The sequence below is a fragment of the Cavia porcellus genome, unplaced genomic scaffold, assembly GCF_034190915.1.
Source record: "Cavia porcellus strain 051 isolate PalLab524CR breed Dunkin Hartley unplaced genomic scaffold, mCavPor4.1 scaffold_8, whole genome shotgun sequence".
Lineage (NCBI taxonomy): Eukaryota > Metazoa > Chordata > Mammalia > Rodentia > Caviidae > Cavia > Cavia porcellus.
Window position 1 is genome coordinate 33675702 of NW_026947491.1, and position 23127 is coordinate 33698828.

At 36.8% G+C, this 23127-nt stretch overlaps 1 protein-coding gene across 4 annotated transcripts in view; it reads right to left on the reverse strand.

The window, feature by feature from the left end:
- Positions 1-23127, reverse strand: part of Yaf2 (YY1 associated factor 2) — a 99072-nt gene that overhangs the window by 45669 nt on the left and 30276 nt on the right. Inside the window, exon 4 of one of the 4 annotated variants that reach the window (XR_010049212.1) lies at positions 2679-2734. The exons of the other annotated variants lie outside the window; for them this stretch is intronic. The gene's annotated coding sequence lies outside the window, so the exon portion shown is untranslated. Of the gene's footprint in view, positions 1-2678; positions 2735-23127 lie in introns of those variants that run through there. 4 annotated transcript variants of the gene reach the window in all.

A 23127-nucleotide genomic window follows, 5' to 3' on the forward strand; every position in this document is an offset into this window, starting at 1 on the left:
TTTCCTATTGAAAACATTCACTTGTTTTACATCAAACATTTAATACAGTAAACATGTTGAATATCAAGATCTTTTAAATTCAAATTTTAAAACTGTATTTTTTTATTGTAAAGAGAATAAAACCTAACAATACAAAACAGAATAAAGCCAATCAAAACAAAGCAGTGAAACTGGTACAGAACTTCAAAACAGGACAATAGGTTATGACAATGACTACCATAATGCATTTTGTTATCTTCACAATAGCTGTCCATTCCCTTTGACATAGTAAAATCAAATAAAACCAATCAAAACAGAGCATTGAATAAAAGTAAACAATAAAATGGAACAAAAGAAAAGTGAGAACAATATTGGATTTCAAAACAAGACACAAGGAAATTCCCCATATGTGCTGTACTGCATACCATAAACCTCCCAATAGATGCTCAGACTACCTGCAAAGTCATCAAAAGATACAAATATTTAGTTGTTTTTGTCCCCCAGTTGCTATCAACTCAGCCTGTCCTCTGAACTAGCCGGCTGTTTTACAGTGGGGCAGGTGGCGTGGGGTGGAGGGGTTGTTCTTGCTTCTCGGCCCACATACCTGTCAGCTCACAGGAAAGGAGACCTGGCTTCTCTCTTCTGGGGCCTGACCTGGTTTGTGTGGCCAACAGGAAGCTTGAACTAGCTTCTCAATGTTATCGTCCCAGACCTACCAGGGACTCTGCTGAGTCACAGGAAAAGCAAATTGGCTTCTCTCTTTCTGGGTCCTGCATGGTCTACACAGCTTATGGGATGCTCAAACTAACTTCTTGATGTGCTCATCCTAAAATTGTATTTTGAAGTAAACAGTACTAACAGGTAAATTTCTCTCCATTTTTTTATTTTATTTTATTTTATTTTATTTTATTTTATTTTTGGAGATAGAGTCTCACAACATAGTTTAGGCTGACACTGTATAAACCAAGTTAGGCTTGAATTTGCAGTGATCCTCCTGCCTTGGCTTTCCAAGTACTAGGAATGTGGGTATGTGCCACCACATTAAGCACCAACAGGAAATTTTAACACAACAGACATTGTTTCAACCTGTAATTTATAGTTTAGTTTGAGAAACAAAAAAACACACAAGCATTAAAACACATGCACTAAGTTCTTTCATGGGAGAAGTCCAAAATGGATTATGAAACTTAGGAAGAGCTAAAATTACTTGGCTAGATGTAAGAGTCTTCTATAGAAGAAAAAGAATATCCAAAAAGTCACAAATATTTGACTCACAAATGAATTTAATAAATGAGTATTGTAAATGTCCTATTAAGTAAGAAGTGTGGTAGTGTATGATTAAAATCAAGCATTCTAGAAGGCTGAGGCAAGAGGAATGTAAGTATGATCTCTGTCTGGGCAACTTACTAATTTATCAAGACACTGTTTCAACATAAAAAAAATAGGAGAGGGGAATGTAATTGAGTGTGAATTCTCAGTACACACACACATAAGTTACTGGAAACTTTTAAGATCTCATTAACGAAACTGTGGTAATGAATGTAAATTCAATTTAAAGAAATATACATGAAACAATGCAAAATATAAAAATAAAAACTAAAAAGTATTTCTAGAATTTAAAGAAATAAAAAGTAAACAGTTGCCACTGAACAAACTGGATTCCAGTCTCACAGTCAGAAACTACCGTAAATTTCAGTGGAACTAAAAGTTCAGGCTTATTTGGATTATCCACTATCGCACCATAAATTTAGAGGAGGCTGGTTTGGCTTAATTGCCACACATCTGGGCTCTGACTACCAATTCTGTCTACCAGTTACAACACAGACATGTCTTGTAGTAGACATATTTTCTTCCTTTTTTTCTTTTCTTGCTTTTTCTTGTTTTTATGACTGTGAACACTGTTTCTAGAATTTGTTGTTGGTGTTCTTTTTATTTCTTCCTTCACATTTTCCTCCTGTCTTCTTAAACAGTTTCCCAAAGTTTACATAATCTTCCTTTGTCCTTCAGCCTTGCAGCTCTTCCTCTTTTATTTTTCTATTTATTTTCCAATAACCCCTTTTAAATTTTCTCCATTGATGGTGAAATCATCATACTTACAATGTAGAATTTTCTGGTTTGTTGTAGATTTTGTTATATAACTACAAATATAGTTCATAAAATTAAAAGTGGCAAATTAACACCACAATTCATTATTTTCATGGTTTGTCAGTTTGCTGATCGTACTACTTTAGCCAAGGTCATGAAACTGTTTTAACTGTTTATTACTCTTAAGACTGAACTTCCCTAAGAGTAATAAACAATGCTATAGGCCAGTGCAAAGAAGCAGGGGTTAGGCCAAACAGGCAATAACTTCTTATCCCCAATTAATTGAAGAGGTAGGATCTTGCAGCACATTAAAAACCCCCATTTATACCTGAACACATCTCTGAGTAGTTATTTTCTAAGGACTCTAAACACTAGCAATAAAACTACCTCCCATAAGGAATTCACAAGCATCAACCCAGGAATTAAACTTTAAAAAAAAAAAAAGAGAGAGAGAGAGAGAAAGAGAAAAGAGGGGAGAGAGGAGACGGGAGGGGAGGGGAGGAGAGGGGAGGGTGGAACAGGGAAACAAGACGCAACTTAAACTTTCAGCTCCCCAAAGGCAAATACAGGGTGCAATGAGGTGAAACAAAATGAAAGCCACCCACCTGAATTCACTGAAGTGCAACAGTAGAAGTAGTAAAGCAGATGAATGAGCTGAATGAATGAGACTCTAGAAAAAAATCAAATCAGAAATAATTTCTTAGATAACTACAGAGATGGTGATCACAGTGAAAGACATGTTTAGTAACTCTAAAGTAAATATAGATTTAAAAAACAGAGGAGCTTAGGAAAACGTTGAGAACCCTGAACATCCAACATACGAAAGAAATGCAATCCATGAAACATTCAAACAGATATGCACAAGACTAAAATAAAAATTCCAATCAAACTATGTGCAGCAGAATGAGCCAACATCAGGAGAAAATCACAGATATACCAGACAGGATGGCAATTACAGATCATAAAAGAAAAATTCTCTAGGGGCTGGGGATTTAGCTCAGCGGCATAAGCACCTGCCTTGCAAGCAGGCGGTCATGAGTTCAATCCCCGGTACTGATAAAAACGAAAAAGACCAAAAAAAAGAAAAAATTTTAAAAATAGCAAGGAACCAAGAAAAATCAATCAAAAAGCTGCTAGACAGTACAAAGGATAACATTAGATACAACAGAGTCAGTGGAAAAGCAGGAGATAGCAGAAATGACATAAAATCTGTTCACAGAAGTTATGGCATAAAACTTCTAAGGAGACAAAAATAATTTGAAATATAGGTAAGTCAGGCATATAGAATTCCAATTAGAGATGAAAAAATATCTACACCAAGGCATATAATAATAAAGATACCAGATATTCAACACAATTATAGAATGTTAAAAGCTGTTAAAGAAAAGCAGAAAATTACCTAAAAAAGAAAGCCTATCAGAATCACCTAAGACTTCCCAACATAAACCCTAAAGTGAAGGAGAACTTGGAGTAAAGTATTTTAAGCTGTAAAAGAAAACAACCTCAAACCCAAATTAATGTACCCCACAAACCTATCTTTCAAAAGTGATGGAGAGGGGCTGGGGATTTAGCTCAGCGGCATAAATGCCTGCCTTGAAAGCAGGCAGTCGTGAGTTCGATCCCTGGTACCGATAAAAACGGAAAAAGCAAAAAAAAAAAAGTGATGGAGAAATAATATACTCTCATGAAAACAAACACCTTCTGAAGTAATTCATGACCACCAAACCAACACTCTAAAATGTTCTGAAGGACATTCTAGAAAGAGGTAATAGGGAAAACAACTCCACAAAAACCAACAGAAAGAATCTACCAGGCAAGGCAAATACTTAAAACAGAGAGGTAGGAAAAAAAAAAAAAAAAAAAGAAACCAAGAACAGGAAAATAATATGAGAAAGTTAAGTCAATACATACCAGTTAAAGCTAGCAATGTAAACAATCTCAAGTCATCAATCAAAAGAAACAAGACTGGCAGAATGGATGAGGAAGCAAGATCCAACAATATGATATATACAAGAAACACATTTAATTAAAAAAGAAACTCATGAAACACAAAGGATGTGACAGAAACCTGGAAAAAGTAAGAGTAGCTATTCCATTTGCAGACAAGGTGAATTTCAAGCCAAGACTGATTAAGGAAGATAAAGACAGTCACCTTGGAAAGGGAACAAAAAGGAAGAGAAAACAATCATAAATATATAAACAACAAAAACCAATGCAACCAACTATATAAAACAAATATTAACAAAGATGAAAAATCAAATAAGCACTAATACAATTCTATTGGGAGATCTCAATACCCAACTGTCACAAACAGATCACCTAGACAAAAAAAATCAAGAATGAACTATAAGAACTGAACTAAATTTTTGAACAAATAGACTTCACAGATAGTCAACAGTGTTTCATTTCACAATATCATAATATACATTCTTCTCAGGTGCACATGGTAAGTTCTCCAAAATAGCCCACATACTAACTCACAGAACATGCTTAAGTAAATGTAAAGGAGTTCAAATTACCCCATGCAAATTATCAGACCACTGAAACTGAAAATGCATGGCAACAGAAACCATAGTCATCATGAACACTTGGAAATTAAGTAACATCCACCTGAACAACCAATGGATCACAGATCAAATTACATAAAGTATGTATTTAAATAACACTAATATAACATATTAGAACTTATGGGATGTAATAAAGCAGACCTACATGGAAAATTTATAGCAGTGAATGCCCATATCAGAAAAAGAGCAACTTCAAAAGATCAACCTAATTTTAAACCTGAAGCTTCTAGAAAAAGAGCAAGTCAAGGGAGGAAATTATAAAGATCAGAGTAAAAAACAAAAAAATCAATACAACGGAAACAAAGAAAACAATACAAAAAATAAATACAAAGAGTTGGTTCTTGGAAAGATTAAATAAAATTGACAAACCCTTATCCAACCTTATCAAAGAAAAGGAAAAAGAATCAAACCCATACAAGTAGCAATAAAAAGGGTGAAATCACAGCATTCTGTAGAAATTCAGAAGATCAATAATTACTGTGAGAATATATATTCTCATAAAATGGAAAACAGAAGAAATGGACAAATTCCTAGATACATATGGATTACCAAAGCTGAATCAAGATATAAAACTTTTAATTAAAACAGGATCACCAGTCACAAGTTGAACTAAAAACTTACCAAAAACAAATACACTTAGCAACAGATACTCTCAGGCCCTTACAGATTCACTACTGAACTTTGAAAGAAATTTAGAGGGACTTAACGTCACTACTTTACAAACGCTTTAATGAAATAGAAAGGGAATAAATATCCCCAATTTCATTCCTTAAAGCAAGTATTACCCTCATATCAAAACCAGACAAAGATCCAACCAAAAAAAGAACTACAGGGCATTTTCCCTAAAGAATACAGAGGCAAAAAGGCTCAAAAAGAAACTGGAAAACACAATACAGCAAATCATCAAGAAGATTATACACCATAACCAAGAAGGGCTCACCTCAGGGATGCAGGGATGATTCGATATATGTAAAATCAATAAATGTAACACACCATATTAACATGGACAAAAACTGTATGATCATCTCAATAGATGCAAAAAAAGCTTTTGAGAAAGTCCAGCACCCATTGATGATAAAAATCCTACAGAAAATTGGGACAGTCTTTATTTCAATCTGATAAAAAGCCATCTATGATAAACAGCCAATGTCATACTAAATGGAGAAAACTTTAAAGCTTTCATTCTAAAATCAGGAACAAGATAAGGATGTCCACGGTCACCACTTGTATTCGATATACTTCTAAAAACTTTAGCTGGAGCAATGAGACAAGAGAAAGAAATAAAAGGAATAATGATACAAAAGGAAGAAGTTAAATTATCATTATATGTGGGTAACATGATACTGCACCTAGAAAACCCCAGAAGTCCAACAAAAGAATACAGATTTAATAACCCTATTCAGTCACATAGCTGGATACAAAGTCAACACTCAAAAATCTTTAGTGTGCCTGTACACAAATAACAAACTCACTGAGAAAGAAATTAGGGAAACAACACCTTCCATAACAGCATCCAAAAAATGAAATACCTAGGAATCAATCTAACAAAGGAAGTAAAAGACCTTTACATTGAAAAGTACAGTACTCTGAAAAATAAACAAGATATTCAATGTTCTTGGGTAGGTAGAACCAATGTAATGAAAATAGTCATACTATAATACAGATTTAATGTGATCCTGATCAAAATACCAATATGATACCTTGCAGAATTAGACAAAACAATCCTAAAATGGATATATAACCAGAAGGGACCTAGAATTGCTTCTGTAATAAAAACAAGATGGGGGGATCACAATTCCTTACTTGAAATTATACTATTAAGCTACTGTGGTAAAAACATCATGGCACTGACAAAAAATAAATTAAATTAAAAAAGCAGACCTCAGGACCAACTGAACAGATCAGAAGATTCAGAAACAACTTAAAACACACTTAGATACCTTATCTTTGACAAATAGACTAAGTATCTTCACTAGAAGAAAAACAGCCTCTTTAATAAGTGGTGCTAGATAAACTGGCTTTGCTGAAGATTAAAACTGGGCCTATATCTTTCACCATGTACTACACTAAAATCAACATTGGTCAAAGATCTAAATACTAAAACTGAAACACTGAGATGCCACATCTTTCAGTGCTGCTTTATAAGGCGGCCATCTCCCTGACATTCTAGGTTGCTCCGAATGCAGCTGCCCTAGAACAGGTTGTGGCAAAGGGCAGGATAGCAGCCAGCTGAGATGGATGGTCCTGCCACATGTCATCCTAGCATTAACAGAATATACTAGTGTCATACATCATTCCCCTCTTCCTTAAACTGTTCATGCAGCTAAATGACTCTTCTGCAGTGAAGTTCTCCAAGTATTTCCATTCCAACAGCATATGGCCCCACTTTCTTTCCACTGAGCACTCACCCTTCCTTGCTTAGACCAGGACCCCACATAGTGATTGCCAGAGCTTGATCTTTCACCCTGTGTGTGCTCTTTATCTTCAGAACTACGTATCTCATGCAGCCTTTCCATGACACAGGAGCCCAGGAAGACTTCAGGTGAACAGTGGGGAGGAGAGCAACCCCTCCTCTCCCAAAGCCTCTCCCTCACTGCAAAACACGTGAACTGCACTGCAAGGCCCAAAGAACAGCTCACCCCTCAGTACTGCTATCACTGAGGTGAACTGCTTGGAAAGGTCAAGAGATCAGAGAGGAACACCAGCTACACAGAAGGATCCCAACAAGGGTACACAGGATAGTAGTAGCATGAAAAGTTCAAAACAATAAGAATAGTATGAGCCAATAAGTGGCTGAGGCCTCTGTGGAACCAGTAACTAACTTGTCCTAACCGGCTGGGGAGAAGTCCAGTCACATTCTCCAAACCAGAGACCAAGTTCAGATAATCAGACAAGAAAGAAATAAGGATAGGAAAGAAAGAAGTTAAATTATCATAATTCGCAGATGAGATGATATAGTACATAAAAGATCCCAAAGGACTTCCAGAATTAATAACCAATTCAGTAGCATAGCTCAATACAAAGTCAACACTCAAAAATCAAAAGCATTCCTGCAAACAAAGAACAAACTCATTCAGAGACAAATTAGGGAAACTACACCCTTCACAATAGCATCCAAAAAGTAAAATATTTAGAAAACACTTTAACAAAGGAAATAAAAGATCTATACATTGAAAATTATAGCACTCAAAAAAGAGATCAAAGGGCTGTGGATTTAGCTTAGTGGCACAAGCCCCAGCCTGGCAAGTATGAGGTCAATCCCCAATTCCAAAAAAAAAAGGAGAGAGAAAGAAAGAGAAAGAGAAGTAGAAAGATTGAGATTAAAGAGGTTATCAGAAAGTAGAAAGATATCCCTTGTTCATGGATAAAAGAAACAACATTGTGAAAATGGCCATCCTCCCAAAACTGTTACACAGAGACATCAATCAACAGATCATTAGCATACCTCACAGACCTAGATAAAACATTCCTAAAATTCATCTGAAAATAGAAAAGACCTATAATAGCAAAGGCAATCCTGGGCAACAAAGGCAAGGCAGAAGCCATCACAATCCCTGACTTGAAGTTATACTACAAAGCTACTGTAATAAAATCAGCATGGTACTGGCAAAAAACACACAAAAAAGACGTGAAGACTGAACAGATTAGAAGATAAAGATACAACTCCAAACACACTCAGCCACCTTATCTTTGACAAAGGGGCCAAACATTCAGACCCATGTCTATCACCATGCACTAAAGTCAAAATGGATGAAAAATTTAAAAAGAAACACTGAATCTACCAGAAGAAAAAGTAGGTAGAAACCTGGAAGACACAACGGTAGGTAAAGAGTTCATGAACAAAAACCAAACCGCACCAGAAGTAATTCAAAGAATCAACAAGTGGGATCTCATCTTATTAAAAAGTTTCTGCACATTAAAGGAAATCACCAACAGAGGAAAAGAAAACCTAAAGAATGGGAAAGAATTTTAGCCAACTGTCCCTCAGACAATGGTCTTCTACCTAGAACATATAAAGCATTGAAAAAAAATAAGACCTCCCAAATTCAAAGACCCAATCCGAAAACAGGCATCTGAAATGAGACAAGATAATGCGTGCTCAGGGTGGTAAGGCTGTAGACGCGCATCTGAAATGAACAGACATTTGTAAGATGAAGAAGTAGAAATGGCAAACAAATGAAAAAATTTCAACATCATTGGTCATTCAAGAAATGTTTAAAACAACACTGATTCCATCTCACTCCAGAAAGAATCACTATTATCAAGAAATCAACCAGTAACAAATGCAGGTGGGGCAGTGCAGTAAAAGGGACCCTTTTCTAGTTGGTAGAAGTGCAGACTGGTGCAATCACTGTGGAACTCAGTGTGGAGGTGAGTAGTAGAGGCTCAGTTGACCTAGTTATTCCTCTTCCTGGTATCTTTCAAAAAAATTTAAAACATCATACCACAGCAATATACACACAATCATGTTTGTATACCACAGCAATATACACACAATCTGTAATAGCTAAATCTTGGAAATAGTGCAAACGCCTATCACTTATGAATGGGTAAAGAAGATATGGGGCTTTTTAAACAATGGAGTACTATTCAGTCACAAAGAAGGATAAGCTTGACCCATTTCCACTAAATGGATGAACTTGGAAACTATACTCTTAAGTAAAATAAACTGGACACACGGTTCAAATTCCACATTATTTTTCTGGTATGAGAAAACAGAAAGTATACAAATGAGGACCAAAATTTATAAAAGGATATTGGGAAAGAAAAGGTTCCAATGAGAAGAGGAACAAACAGAAGGAAGGGAAAGAACAAAAAGAATATAAAGGAAAAATTTAAACAAAGCTTTTGTAAACAAGGAGGGGAACGGGTAAAAGAGAGAGGATGGGAATGGGCAAAAAGGAAGCAAGATATATAAAGGTACAAATTCCCTGTGATGAATGATACCATTATTATATCTAAAGTAAGAATGGTGCAATAAAAACAGAAGAAGGAAATACCTAGAACTGATTATCTAAGGGGATCCAAATAGGGAAAGCTTTCGGAGGGATGCTGGAACCTTAAGGAGACATAAACAAAAATGAGCTACACTAAGGTAGAGCTCACGGGAAAGGGGTCAGAGGCTGGCAGGAATGCTGCATCCGGAAACAGAACAAAAGCCAGAAACAATTGAGCACTCAGCGGATGAGGAATTATGCCTTGGCATAACTTCACAGGGGCACAACCCAAGAGTTAACTAGGGATGAACAAACAATCAGAAACCTGACCATAAAAATGGTTTTGGGGGCATGTTAAGAAATGTAGACTCCATGCTAAAGATGTTTTAAGCATCATAACAAAGTTTAAAATATCAAGAGACCAGATTATCTGTAGAACAAAGTTTAAAAGTAAGCTCATTTGTCTACAGAGTCTAGATAAGTACTAATTATAAAGAGTATAGTGTGATGAAACTCAGGAGACAGCAGGGAATGAGAAACACAAAAAGGAGACACCTCAATTAAATGGTGCAAGTATTAGCTCACTGAAAAATCTGTGCCTATATTGTTGGATCAATTTTTCACGCCTACATCTTGTAATATGAGCAACTACTTTGGAGGTAACAATACACAATGCATTAACCATTGTTACTGTTCTATCGTTTTGAAATTTTGTATTGTTTTTATTTTCTCTTTAAGATAAAAACAAATCGTTGCAGTGAACAAGTCTGACTTAGCATGTTAGATGTTTTTAATATTTGAAAAGAAAATGGAAGCCAGAGGTAGCAATACATGCCTACACCTCCAGCTAGTTGAGAGGCTAAAGCAGGAGGATCACAAGTTTGAGGCCTGCCTGGGCATCTTAGCAAGATTACTTCAAAATGAAGTTTAAAAAAAAAATTTTTTTTTAAAGGACGGTGTCTTAGTTACTTTTTATTTGTTACTGAGACAAAATACTTAAAGCCCAAAGTTGGGAAAGAAAAGGTTTATTTCTTACAGTTTTTGGAGATTTTAATCCATACTTAGTTGGCTCCAAGGCAGGCTGGCATGGCAGGGCCGCAGTTTATGGCGGCCGCAAACAGCAAGACAGAAACCCGCAAAAGAGCAAGACACACCTTCTTTCTGCCATTACATTACATCCTGGCTCCACCCCTATGTGGGCGCAGCACTGACACCATCGATCTAAGCACTAGACAATGAACCAATCACAAATGCACAATGTAAACTCATGAGGCCTGGGGGCCACAGACATTAAACCATGACATTTCACCCCTGGCCCCCAGGACTCATATAAAAAGACACTTAGTCTACCCATAAGAGTTGTCAAAGTCCTAACAGTTTCAGCATTGCTGAAGAGTCTCAAGTCTCCTCCAAGATCTATGGTAAACTCTTAACTGTAACCCCCTGTATAAATGAAATAAGGTTAAACATTTTTAAAATGCAAAAGCACAAGATAAACATTACCATTTTAAAAGTTACAAACGGGAGTATAAAACATTGGAAACAAAGCAAGTCCAACATCCAGTAAGAGGAACATTAAGTCCTAGAGTTTTATATTCAGCGTCTGAAGCAATCTGGTTGCAAGCTCCAAAAGACTTGGATGATTTTCACCCCACAGCACTTTTAGGGATTTTAGCTCCCGCAGCTGTTTTTTTAAATCCTCTCTGCTCAATTTTTGTAGCTTTCTTTGGATCATCCACGTTTTTGGCTTTTCTAAACTTTTGGGGTCTCCACTACACCTTTGGCTTCACCTTTACATCTCCACAAACTGCCCTCTCAGGGACATACTGCTTGGCCTTCCAGGCCCTTCGTAATTGAGGTAGAAGCTGGTCTTACCCTCAGAATTTGTGTAATTTTTTTTGTACCTAAAATCAGCACCATGTGGATGCCGCCAAGATTTGCTGCTAGCTGGAACAGCAGCCAGGCTTTTTTCTCTCTTGGCTGTAGAGGGTCGATTGCCTGGATGGTTGGGCTCTGGGAACCTGATTGTGAAGAAAAGCTTTTTTATGTTGCCACCATTTTGGAACCTCATATGGCCTCTGTTGCCATTTGAGAACCTCATGTGGCCTCAATCGCTATTTTGGAGCATGGTGCTCTGCAGCTTTTTCCTCTGAACAAATTTTTTCACTTTTGCAGTTTTGACCAGTTGCTTTCTGGGATGCCCTGGGGCCATTTTTTTTTTCTCTCTCTCTTGTTTTTCTTTAGCAATCAAAGTCTCAACTCTGTCTTTATAATCCACAGCATTCCTGGAATTTTTCTTCTGGCCAAACTCACAGTATTGCAAATTATCTTGCTGGGCTCTTTGCTCTTGATTTGCAACATATAGCTGGCTAACAGCCCCCAACAATAGCCATGCCACAGCTTCAATATTCGATTGCTTTGAAATTTCCTTTTCTAGATTAATCAGTCCATTGCCCTTTGTTTCAGTCTCAGGCAGTCTCTCTGGGCATGCGCAAAATGTAGACAAACTTTCTGCAAAGCCATAACATACATCCTGGGGAGTCCAACAACCAATGCAGTCCTTTTTTCCTGCAGAAACCTCCCAAGCCTGGTCTTTATCATGAGGCTTTCTATCAGCGTTTTGGTCTCCTGAGCTCTGACCAGAATCTCCACTACAGAACAGCCTAGGCTGCTCCAGCTCTACGTATCTAGGCAACATGTCCGAACTCTGCCCACAAGCCATTTCCAAAGCCTCTCAAAAAACATGGTCAGGTATAGTCACAGCAAACAACCCCACGTCTGGTACCAAATTTTGTCTTAGTTACTTTTTATTCGTTGCTGAGACAAAATACCTGAAGCCCAAAGTTGGGAAAGAAAAGGTTTATTTCTTACAGATTTTAGAGGTTTTAGTCCATACTTAGTTGGCTCCAAGGCAGGCTGGCATAGCAGGGCCACAGTTTATGGCGGCCACAAACAGCAAGACAGAAACTGGCAAAAGAGCAAGACACACCTTCTTTCTGCCATTACATTACATCCTGGCTCCACCTCTATATGGGTGCAGCACTGACACCATCAATCTAAGCACTAGACAATAATCCAATCACAAATGCACAATGTAAATTCATGAGGCCTGGAGGTCACAGACATAAACCATGACAGACTGGGATCAAGGCATGGTAATACATGTCTGTAATCTCAGTACTTGAGAGGCTAAGGCAGGAGAATTGCCACCAGTTTGAGGCCAGCCTGGGCTATGCAGTGAGTTCAAGACCAGTCTGACCTACACAGAGAGATACTGTCTCAAAACAAAAACTACAAATAAAAGAGGGGGCTGAGAGATACAACTCAGTATGAAGGCCCTAGGTTCAAGTCCCAGTACTACAGGAAAAAAAAAAAAAAACTGGGAATGTAACTCAGTGGTAGGTTACCTGCTTAGCATGCATTAGGCCTTGGGTTTAATACCCAGTATTGCAACAAAAACAAAATCCAAAAAAGGTGAAAATCCATAAATCCAAGAGAAATCTCTTGATTTCTTTAATGACAGCAATTAAATTTCTTTGAAACATGGTACAAATCAACACTGAGGTACAAAAAAACCCAAACTATGAAAAAGCTGCTATCAGCAAATACTCATAGAACCTCTAGGAGCTGAGGGGTACATTTAAACTGGAATGCAGGTCCTGAAGAGTTCAATAAGGGTAGCAGATAACCACCCCTGAAAAGGAACAATGTCTTATACATTTGTAGGTAAGTACCTGACATTTAGTTGGCCTCAGAAAATTATATAGTGATGACGCTTTTTCTCTAAATTAATGTCAGAAGCTACTGACATCAATCTCAGTAGCAGAAACTAGGACAAACTGAAGAACACAATATGTAGGAAAACCAATCTAGTGCTCCTGTGCTCCACCCCAGCCTTCTCTTCCTCCAGTGTTTACTTTCATTCAGAGGCAACTGCTAGCAGATGCTGCCTACATTCTTGGGAAGCTGCCTAGTGTTTCTTCTTTGGCTATATAACTGTCTACAGCTCAGAAATTTAGTCAACACATCAGTGACCATGATTAGCAACTATTAACTTTCATCTGGCTAGGGGCAATGAAAGTGAGTGGGATGAATGATCACAGTAGATGGGATAAGAAAAGTATTCTTGACTCCACTATAACCTAACTTAATGTTAGGAACTCAAATGTTAATTGTATAACCTAACTTACTGTTATCAGGGATAAGTAAATTAAATGCTACACTAATGTGCTGGGCAATATCTAACAAAATAATGAACACACCTGGATGACAGTGTTCAGAAAAAAGTAGGGTGGGGTTTGACATTCTGCCCGACTGGAAATGATGAAAGGAGGAGGTAGAGGTTGAAAGACTGGGAACAGAGGAAGTATGGACATTAAGCAGTAGTCAAGACAAGAAAACATATTGAAGAGACCAAGAAAGCCCGTTCCATCTGCTGCTTCCCCTCCCCTTCTCCCTTCAAATCTGACTAGGTTAAGTTTTAACTTCCTAAAGGCCATAAAACAAAGGCCTGAGGTAATAGCGCCTGACAACCCGGGTCTTCCCTACCCGGTAGCCCCATCACAAATTGTGTTAATTGCATCAGATTGTATTAGATTGTACATTCTTCACAAAAATAGCTTCGCTTATAGCATAGCAATACCTATAACTTGGCCTTACTGTAAATGTGTGTCTTCCTTTTCCTCTGGGCAAAGGATTGATATGTTAATCAATGCTCTCCTCTGTAAAGAAATATAAAATCTTACCTAATTGATATGCTAACCATTGTTGCCCTCTACAAATAGAATGGTTGTGGTGCTAAAGTAAGGTAATTAAGGGTGTTAATTGCTGTTAGACTTTTCTATTCAGGAGGCCTTGTGGTGCGAGTTTCGAAACTATGTGCAGCTCCACCCCCACAGGACCCAGTGTTTCCGGGCCATTTGGGATAAACAGGCTGTTTTCTCAGTCATGGGACAAACGCCTATTCCTAAGAAGCGCCACCCCTTCTTGCGAGAAGACCCCCTCGCCCCACAAAGAAACCCAATCCCTTGAGGACAGCTCACAATTAGCCCAGCTCTAATCGCTATGATTGGCTTCTGTAACAATGCTTGCTTGCTTTGCGGTTTTAGGCCTTAAAAGGCACAGCCTTGCTCGAGTAAGGGGTTCTCCGTTCCCACCTGTTTGGAGGACCCCGTGCGCTTGGAAAATAAAACCCCTTTGTTCTTACATGAGAGCTGAGTCCTTGGGGTCTTCTTCACGACACCGGTCTTACAATATAACCCAAGAGAGCTCTGTATATGAACATTTATCTACCCACAGTCCAGCAAATCTTATCTTACAAGAGGAGCTGGACATGGTGAGGCATGCCTGTAGTTCTGGCTACTCTGGAAGCTGAGGCAGGAGGAGTGCTTTGAGTTTAGGAATTCAACCTAGATAACACAGGAAGGTCCTTTCACAAAGGGAAGGGAGGCAATACGGCGCTATTTGAAATAAATAATAAAAGTATAGACTCTGTTGGTGTAGGGACATACGGGTAACCAATATTTGCAGTTATAAATTTGTTTACTTAGAATAATCTTAAATGCCCCTCATCTTAGGAAAGATGAAACCAACCAGCTATAAAAGTATTAAGCTATGTTATTCCTTAAATAGGGTTCTATTTTGTAATATATTCACTCTCAAACAGTATCTATGAGGAAACAAAGGAGAGAAAAATTGGCTGTTTTGAAAATCTTTGAGAGGCCTGGATCTTTAGCTCAGTGGCGTGAGCCCCTGCTTAGCAAGCCCAAGGCTGTAAGTTCAATCCCCGGCATCAAAAATAAATAAATAAATGAAAAGCTCTGAGCAATTAATATCTAGGTCACCTAATCCCCATAAAACAAAATGAAGGATCTCACTTTGTAAAAAAGAAATCCTTCTGATACAGAGCAATGACTTTAAAGCAAGAACGCAGAAATCTGTTACCCTGCTGCAGCAGTAACAAATAATAATGTATAAGCCTTCTTTATGGAGAAGGTGTGGGTTAGATATCTGTATAAAAAGCAGGAGCCAATATTTTGTGATTAAAAGCTTAGAGGAAGGAAACTTCACTCTTCATCTAAAAAAGATTATGTAGATTAGGGCATTGTGGAGCATGCCTGTAATCCCAACACTTTCTGAGACCAGGGCAAAAGGATCACAAATTCAAATCCTGCCTGAGCAATGTAGCACAACTCTGTATCAAAATAAAAAAATAAAAAGGGCTGGGAATATAACTCAGTTGCAGCATTGCCTCGGATTTGATCTCCAGTAGTGAAAGAGAGAGACAGACAGAAAAGAGAGAGAGAGAAAGATTAGATCTAGGCATCAGGCAACATTACAGAAAAACCTGTGTTCCCTCAGATATATGAACAGACCATAAAATTTTAATTACCAACAATAAAGCTGAGTACCCATGAATAGGTGACCCAATAAAAGAAAAATAAGACAACCGAGGCCTCTTTAATGAGAAGTAACACAAGGAGAGTTATACAGAAGCAACGTTTTTTTTAGATGATCTGAGTCTACACTGTACAATACAGAAACTACAGGTGGGCACTGAGTACTTAAAATGTAGCCATCTGTGTTAAGATACACTATAGGTATAAAACACACCTTAGAGTTTGAAGACTTGGTTTAAAAAAATATTACTATAACATCTCACTAATAATTGAAAGGATAATAGTTATAATATATTGATCTCAATAAAACATAATGCCATAAGTAATTTAAAACTGGGTGTTGGTAGCACATGTTTATAATCTTATAATCCCAGTTGTCAGAGGCTGAGGCAGGAACATTGAGCAAGTTCAAGGCCAGCTTGGGCTTCACAGTGAGTTCAAGGCCAGCCTAGTAGTGAAACCCTGTCTCTCAAAAAAATAAAAATAAAAATTTCACCTGCTACATTTTACTTAAATTTGGCCACAGAGATTTTAAATGACATATATGGTTTCCTTTTGTGGGTTGTATTATATTTTCACTGATCAGTGCCATTTTAACTAGTCATGTTTAATGTGAAGCACTGAACTCATAAAACTCTTAATATTTATATTATATTTCGATTATTATGATGTTCCTCTTAAGTATATCTTGGATAAGATGATTGTAAGGTGAAAACAGCTGACCAGAATATCCAAAAAAACAGAATGATCTGGATTTCTGGGGAGGGGCATGAGCCGGCCGGGTTGTTCCCGGCTCTCTTCTTGTTAGGGCCGACAAAAGGGTTACACAACAAGACAGAAGCACTAGGTACACATGCAACAGGATTCAACCAAGTTTGACTACATCCAACAGAACAATATGCTTTATTTTCAGACCTTGTCATTGTTTGCTATTACTTATTGAAATTTACCCCTTCTCAGCAATTTTCTGATATTTAACATTTGCTCTTTTGTCAGGCTGTCACACATATACATTGAGGTCAATTTACCATGAAAAACAACACACATGTCTTCCTAGATTAAAATGAAAGGCAATATTACTTTTTAAGTGCTAACTGATTTTACTATAAACATTAGTATCATCTGGAAACAGTACATAGTCCATCTAGAAACTTCAAGAGAATATAGTTTTAGGAAATTAAGAATTTCATAAAAACAGAACATAAGCAGCTTTATAAAACAGCACTGATAACAAAAAAACAACTGCACTTTCTCAATGTTATAAGAGTATTAGTTTTAAAAATGTATTTGATGCAGCCAAATAAAAAACAAATGAATTTCTGACATTCAGAATTTTTCACAATAAAAATATTATGTAAGTTACAGTTCTTCAACACAAAAACAATTCAAGGTTTCATAAAGTATTCTCATTCAGATTACCATAGTCCAAACAATCAATGGGAGATGTGGAAACACTAGAAGAGATACCAAATAGTCTAAGGAGAGCTCTGGATCAATGGGCACAGGGCATTATAGTAAATCCTAGAGACATCTAATCACTACAGAATCTATTCTGTGGTAGCTTTGTAAAAGAAAAGTAGGAGCACTATCCATATTTCATAATGATCACAGGTGGCACTACTAATATTTTATTACCTGTTTCCAATGCCTCAAATCAAGACACTAGCCCTTCTATTATGTGTATGTGGAGGGAATGTGGCAGGGATAGAGAAACAAGGGTGGGGGTGGAGGAGGAGAGCAAGAGGACAGAAATCTGCACATAACAACTGAATTACATTATTTTCATTCTTTCCCTGTAAAACTGTGAATTACTTAGAGACTGAATTTTTAAAAAGAGCTAAAATCTATTCACACCTCTCTCCCAAGATCTAGTGCTTATCTGCTAATCACTACCACAGAACTAAACTAATTTAACTATTTACCAAAGCCTTTATTTTTCTGTTAAACTCTAATCTACCAAAGAAATAAGTTCAAGGTGGTGACGCACACCTACAATGCCAGCACTTGAAAGGGGAGGCAAGAGGATCTCTGCAAGTATGAAGCCAGCCTGGGCTACACAGTGAATTCAAGGCCAGTTTGAATATACAACGAAACTCGTCTTGAGAAAAACCAAGGAGAGGAAAAAAAAAATGGTAAGTGAAGATTAAAACAAAAAAGTCAATCCTTGGAGTATTCTTTTATACGGATAAACTATAACACATATTTTTTAAGGAAAATACGTAGTCCATGAAAGCTGTTTCCTTTTAACCACCATCATGGGATCTATGGCAACTACCAAGCCCATCCTGTGGCGGCCACCATGGGTTTGATGAGTTTGCTGACAGTGAGATCACACTGTTCACATCACTCTGCAATGAACTTTTCCTTTCTTTATGAGGTTTCTTCACAATCAGACATCAAAGGCAACATGGAACCAGTTAACTAACCTGGAACCCTAACCTGGACCCTTAGCTCTACTACTTGCTGGCTCTGAGAGTGGGTGAAGTACTATGACGCTTTGGACATGGTTTCATGCCTCTACGTGCTGAACATGTGTTGTTTCACATGTTGGACACAGGCCCACAATGTAGCTGTCTAATGGTCATAGGCGGCAAAATCTTTAGGAGTGGTAATGACAGCACGGTGAGCATGACTTTTACATAAGACTCATGCCACTCTTACAGAGTTAATAAATACAGAGCAAGACCAGTCCCTCCCCATTCCCAGCTTCCTATCACACCGTATGATGGCATCCTGGACATTCAAGCCACAAAACTGCATCCTAAATAAAGCTTTGTTTACAAAGCACCCAGATTCAGGCATGGCATCAGAGCAACAAAAAACAGACTAAACTTCTTTTCCCTTTATGCTACAATATTCTCATATATAAAATGGAGATAATGAGAGTACCTATTTCTGCAGTCTCATCAGGATCGAAATAGCTCATGCTCATAAAGTGCTTAACACAATATCAAGACCCACAAAGCACATTCTGTTTCTTGGATTAAAATAATCATTAATAAGAATATAGGTCCAGATGGTGCTCTATAATAGTATCTTGCATCAGTTTTTAAGACACTTTTTTTTAAACCAGGCAGTTCAAGTTGGCTTTGAACTCATTATGTAGCCTACGTTGGCCTCAAATTCACAGCAACCCTCTTGCCTCAGCCTTCTGATCCTGTATCTTATTTGTATGTGTTCTCCTACTGAGAGATTTTAGTATTTTTTCTTCCCAAATGAATATTCATTACAACTCTGCCTAGGCAAATGTGTAAATTCCAATACTCTGAAAAGTAATTAACTGGGGATTTTTTTGTTTGGTTTAGTTTGGTTTTTTGTTTGCTTGTTTTTGAGACAGGGATTCATTATGTAGCAATCCTCCTGCCTCACCTCCTGAGTGCTAGGTTTACAGATACGCACCACCATGCCGAGCCACAAGTAATTGACTGTTGAGTACTACAGAAAATATATTTTCAACTGTGTAACACCCTGTCTTGGGCTCTGCAATGGATGAAAACTGATAGCTCGTGTTTTAAACTGTTTTCCCTACAAATAAGATTGAGCATCTTTTTAGTTCATCAGCCATTCCAACTTACAGTTTGCTTTGCTTCCAAGTGCCTTTATATTCTCTATTCAATTCATTAGTGTCTTATCCTATTTTTTTCAATCTTTGCAGTCAGAACAAAAATCCATTGACAATTACCCAGGTGTACAGGCTCACACCAATAATACCAGAAATCATGAAGCCAAGGGGAGAATCACTGTGAGTTCAGTATCAGCATGGGCTACACAACGAGTTCAGGACCAGCGTAAACTACATATAGTTAGACTTTGTCTCAAAATAGAAAAAAAATCCATTGGATATTAAAGATATTATACAGATCTACTCCAATTCATGGTAGTTATCTCTTAATTTGGTTTTATGGTATCTCTTACTATCTGTAAGTTAAATATTCTTCTATATTTTCCTCTCTTTCAAAAATGGTTTTTGATGCTTATTATTTAAGTCAATTAAAATTTATTTTTATGTATGATTCATAGTAGAGATCTAGTTTTTCTTCCATATAAAAATTAATTCAATATTCTTCCTTACTGACAGGAAGCACCATCTCCATCATTTGCCAGTTCTCTAAATATGTAAGGATCCATTTCTGAACTCTTCTGTTACGTTTTTTCCCAGTACTATACTCCTTCAAATATCATTAATTCTCACTTTTTAAAACTGGGGTGTAACTTACATATGGCATATAATTACTGAGTGCACCATCTGATTTTAAAGTATTTCATATACTCCCTCGTGACTCAGTTCTGACCAAGACAGTAACATCCATCACACACCAGAAGGTTTTCCCCGACCTTTCCTAATCATAACCATGCATCTAAGTCCACAGCTGTGCCTGTTATCATCACAGATCAAATTTTTGAGCTTCCTATAAGTAAATAAGGTAATCTTGTATGATAATCTCACATATTCACTCAGCATTAAGTCTAGAAAATTCATTCCATGCTGTACATAACACCTTGCTCTTTCTTACTGCTCTGCAACAGCCTACTCTACTGCAGTTTTTAAGTGAGTCTTGATATCCACACCACAAGTTCTTTTTCATTCTTTTTCTTCTATACTTATCTTGGTTATTCTTGTGTCTTTAGTTTTGTACTCAGGCATTTACAAAAAAATCCCACTGGGACTACTGTTTTTAACTTCATATAATCAGAGAAGGAACTTTGGTGGTACATTATTAAATAAATTTTCTACCCACAAATATAGTCCTACTTTTTATTCATGTCTAATTTTAGGTTTTTCAGTAAAATCTGGGAACTCTGTGAATTTTTTTAATTTTTCAAATGGGTATTGCAAATCTGAATGCTGGCCTTGCTCCCACATTGCTTTTTTTTTTGCCTTGTAGAGTCAAATTTGAAAAGATTTTTTCTTATTAAAAAGGACTTTTATCTTTATTTTAATATTTATGTATATAAATTCATGGTTTTGTATATGAAAATCAATATTATACTCATATATTTCTTTTCAAACTGTATTACTTGTGTCACCTCTGCTTTTCCTGAGGAATACTTCCAGAACAGCCTGAAAAGAACCAACCTGGACTTGGTAACGATACTTTTAATGTTGCACATCATTTTGTATGTTATCAAATTGTTTTAATTTTTATTACTCCCTGTCTCTTCCTTCTTTGGTTTGACTCTCTTTTAAGGGTATTTGGTTTGGTTTAGTTCAATAACTGGCTTATTTTTCAAAAGATTTTATCTTTTAATCTAATATATATATACATATATATATATATATATATATATGATCATAAACTTATCCCAAACACTTTTCTTGCATCTCTCAAGATTTGATTCAATATTTTTAGTGTAATTCTATACTAATCATTATATAATTTCCACTTTTGTTTGATTTTGATGCAAAGTTTCACTGTGTTGCCCAGGCTGGCTTCAAACTTTGGTGATTAAGAGATCCCCCTGCCTCAGTCTCTCTACTAGCTGAGATTATAGGTTCATATTACTGCACCTAGTTCCATTCTTCTTTTGTTGTTGAATAGAGCAAAACAATTAATAAGAACAAATCAAAACCGTGAAAACATTTGACTTCAAAGACAAGATAGAGGGAAATCCCCCACATTTGTTATATTGCATACTGTCATCCTCCCCAGTTTCATTTTTTAACTGTTGAAAATTCTTAATCAATTTTTACCTCAGTAATGTTTCTATACTACTGTGTTCTCACTTCTGAAACTCAATTAGACACATGTTAGAGCTTCTCAGTCTACCATGTAAGTTATCTTAGTTTTTCTTCCCTATTTTTCATTTCTTTATCTCCCTGTGCTGCCCTGGAAGAATTCTATTGCTTTCTCCAAATTAATAACTTCTCTCCTCAGCTATGTCTATTTTTCTCATTTATGGAATTACATTACAATTATATTTATTTTTGAGATTTCAATTATATTTACTTCTTAAAATGCTGATCTTATTAAATCATAATCCCTAATTATAAAAAGAGAATAGTTACATTTTAAGAAGCTTTTAGGTAAAATATGCTTGAAAAGGTCTCCATCATAAAGCTCTTCTTTAATGACAAGACAAAACAAAACAAAACCCACGTCAGCGTCAGAAGCTTTCTCCTGGATGCTTTTTTGCAGGTGTCATCCTACTGTGTCTATCTACATCCAGGCGTGGGAGGGATAGGTTCTGTCACTCCCACTTTAGAATCACAAAAGCTGAAGCACAATGAAGCTCCTTTATAAATACTTTTGCAGCTTTTTAAAATTTCAAAGTCACAGAAAAGTTCAAAGTAAAATGAATATGCATATATCTTTCAACATGAACTCAAAGTTATCAATATTTACATTTGCTTTCTTACCCTCTCGCCTTGCACAACCCATGCATGCCACAATGAAACATCCACATACCTTTTTCCTTTTATTTCATGATTTTGCTTTGGATTTTTGAGACAAGGTCTCGCCATGTAGTCCAGGCTGACTTGGAGCTCACTACGAAGCCGAGGCTGGCATAGTACTCAGCGCAATTCTCTTGCTTTAGCCTCTGGAGAGCTGGGATTCCAAGCATACACCAACCACATCTAGCTACCCCTGCCTTTCTTCTAACCCTACCAAGATACTTCACTATCAGCATATGTTTTCAAAGAATAGGGGCACTGTGGGTACACCTATGGCATCACTATCACACCAAACTATGAGATTTAGGAGAATCATACATAGCTGTGCAGTCACAAACTCAAACTTCACAGTTAAATCATTTGATGAAATGTTCTTTATCTTGGACTGCATTATTTCTCTGGTAACTATTTAGAAGAAAAAATACGTCAAAGAACATCTTTCACGTATCTTAACATTATATTTCATTTAATCCTCTGTAAGACAGGTGTCCTTAAAAATAAGCACTTTTGAAAATCAAGTAATAATCTAAGACATCTAAGCCTTAAAAATCAACTACAGTGTACTAAATTTCCAGTTCGTTTAACACTACATAGCAGTCTTAAAGTAAAGCTATTCTGATGAACACTGTCAAAACTCTATGCTATTTTTATGTGCCATAGAAGTTATTACACCGAGTAGAATTAATAGAATATCACTGTATAATTTTAAAGGAAAAACATTATTCTCCAGGGGAAAAAAAGAGCACATAGTATTTATAAGACAAATA